The sequence below is a fragment of the Neophocaena asiaeorientalis genome, unplaced genomic scaffold, assembly GCF_003031525.2.
Source record: "Neophocaena asiaeorientalis asiaeorientalis breed wild unplaced genomic scaffold, Neophocaena_asiaeorientalis_V1.1 scaffold1004, whole genome shotgun sequence".
Classification (NCBI taxonomy): Eukaryota; Metazoa; Chordata; class Mammalia; order Artiodactyla; family Phocoenidae; genus Neophocaena; species Neophocaena asiaeorientalis.
Genome location: NW_020174276.1, coordinates 524,782 through 527,765, shown reverse-complemented (window position 1 = coordinate 527,765; position 2,984 = coordinate 524,782).

Below are 2,984 nucleotides of genomic sequence, written 5' to 3'. Positions count from 1 at the left end.
AGGGAAGCCCTCCTTGCCTTTTCTGTATCTCTAATTTTTCTGTCCCTGTTGAGCAGTCCACGGGCAAACATGCTGTAACAGCCTCCATCACTAAAAACACCCACTACTAACACCACGCCCCCCTCCAGCTCTTGTCCGGCTTCTCTGCCCCTATTGACCGCACCGCCCCTCAAGAGCTGTGTACGCTCCTCAGCCCCACTTAATCTCCACCTGTAGCATCTGCTTCTTGTCCCCAATACCTGTCTTCAGCTGAAGATACATCTCCCAGACTCCTTTGCATCTGGGTAGGGCCAGAGGAATGTGAGTGCAGGGGCAACCTCTGGGCTGTGCCCTTAAAGAAGCACCGTGTGCCTTTCTCTGCCCGGCTCCATCTCCCCAGCCTGGGAGGAGAGCCATCCTGCACCGCTGAATGGAGGATATGGCAGGGCAGCAACGTAAAAGGAGCCTGGGGTCCTGCTGAGCGGGAGCTGCCGTGTCTGCCCTGGGCTGCCTCCTTGTTTTTAAGAGCAATTTTAGGTTTACAGAAAAACTGAGCAGAGAGTAGAGAGTTCCCCCAGAGTCCCTCAGTCCCGCCCCTCAGCAGTTTCCCTCATTATTCACGTCTTAACATTTGTTACAAGTGATGATCCGGTAGTGATTCGTTTCCATTAACGGAAGTCCACAGCTTACATTAGCGTTCGCTCTTGGCGTTGTATGTTCTATGGATTTGGACAAATGTACAGTATCATACAGAGTAATTTCACTGCCCTAAAAATCCCCCCAAAATGTCATTGTTGGGAGTTAGCACGCGTGACATGAAGTGCACACCTGCATTTTTCACTTTTGAACCCACCACTCAGAACATTTGCGTCACTGCGGAAAGCCCCTCTATGCCCCTACCCAGCCAACACCTTGCTCCAGAGACAGCCCCTCTCGTGACGTCAGCCCTCCCGTTCACTGCTGGGGGGTATCCATCGTATGGACGCAGCGCAATTTGCTCATCCATTCGCCTGGCTATTCTGGGTACAGTGGATCTATGCAGTCCGTTTTGGGGGGTGTACATGCCCTAGGAGGAACGTGGCTGGGCCAGGTATTAAGCCATTGTCTCTTGAGTCCCAACCCACTTTGTTGTCCTCTGCTTTTTCATGCCTGAGCAGAGGCTCTGCAAACCACATTCCTGCTTTGCCAAGCTGGCCCCATCGTAGGCTCTGCTCTCACGGGGTGTTAGAGGGAGACTGCAAGGCCAGAAGAGGGAGAAGGGACATGCGCCTTCCTGGGAGCATCACCCCGCGAGTCCCCTTCATCCGAGCTGTCAGCAGCTCATCTGCATGGCACCAGCTGAATCCAATTTTCAGATTTCCCAACACTTACAAAAGCAGCTTTGTTGCATCTCACTTCCCAGGCAACCAGTGCCCGTCCTCCTCACGGGTCTGGGTCCCCGCCCCCTGGGGCTCTTTCTGAGCTCAGAGACCCCAGCACTAGCTAGGCTCTGCCCCCGCTCAGACGCTGAGTGTCACCGATCAGGGCCCCTGTCCAAGCTGCTAAGTTTGAGGAGTCGCAGCCCCTTCCCTTCCTTCCAGGCTTAGGGGCTTAAACAGCAGAAATGAGTTGTCTCCCAGTTCTGGAGGCTGGAAGTCCAGGATCAAGGTGTTGGCAGGCTTGTGCAGGGCGCTAGGGAAGGACCTGCCATCGTTTCTGCTTCCTGATTGGATCTAGGCTGATGGAGAAACTGGTAACAGGGGTGGTGTCAGGAATCACATCCTGAGAGGCGCTTTGGGGATGGGTTTGTTTGCATCTTCTGGCTTGAAGGCACCATTCACTCCTCCCCACCCACTGCCCTGCCTTTCACATGAGAAACGTGGAGAGGCTGGGAACTCATCTGACCTTGGGGTTCTGCAGCCCCCACGATGAAACGCTGTGCTTGATTTGCAGCACTTTCAGCTACACGGCTGCAAAGAGTAAGAGAATTTTTAAGGGCTGTCGTGGAAGCTTTCTGATGCTTTGCAAGGGGACACCTATTCTCCTCAAGACCCGTTGTTGGCTCACGGGCCCAGCCGCTCCGCGGCATGCAGGATCTTCCTGGACCGGGGCACGAACCCGAGTCCCCTGCATCGGCAGGTGGACTCTCAACCACTGCGCCACCAGGGAAGCCCAAGGCCCAGTCTTAGCATGCTCTGGGGGGACAGGCACAGGCAAGAACCAGGAGGAAATAGCTCATACACCAAAAGAAGAGCAAGATTTTCGCTAGTTAATACTGGCAGAAATCCGGGAGAATATGTGTGGGAGTGGAGTCTAAGGATGTTATACCAAGAGGATGGAATGTAACATTGGGTTAGACACAATTTATTGAGCTGGGTGCATTTATCAGAGAGTCAATATATATTTTTTTAATTAATTTATTTATTTATTCTGCTTCTCTTGTTGCGGAGCACGGGTTCTAGGCGCGCAGGCTTCAGTAATTGTGGCTCTCGGGCTCTAGAGCGCAGGCTCGGTAGTTTTGGCGCACGGGCTTAGTTGCTCCGCGGCATGTGGCATCTTCCAGGACCAGGGCTCGAAACCCTGTCCCCAGCATTGGCAGGCAGATTCTCCACCACTGTGCCACCAGGGAAGTCCCCCAGAGAGTCTATATTTAATGTTAGCCCATGCAGCTGCAAGGGATTCTAACAGCCTATTTGGTTGGTTGACTTAAACCTGGACTCAGCTGTGGCCTAAGTTCAATGATATCAAGACGTCAGAACAACCCTGGCTTGATGTAGAGGAAGGAACACGAAGGTATGTCCTAGGGGGAGCTGCAGGTATTTGTGTCTTGAACTTGAAAGTTGCAGTTGTGATGATATTTGCTCATATCCCCATTTGTCTATTTGAGTCTGGGCAGAAGGTGGATGGATCTTGGAGAACGACTGTGGATTGATGTCAACTTCTTCAGGCAGTGACTCGGATTACAGCTGCTGTTCCAGGGGTAGTCTCTTTACTGAAGCAGTAAACACACAACCCCTGGCCCCTGG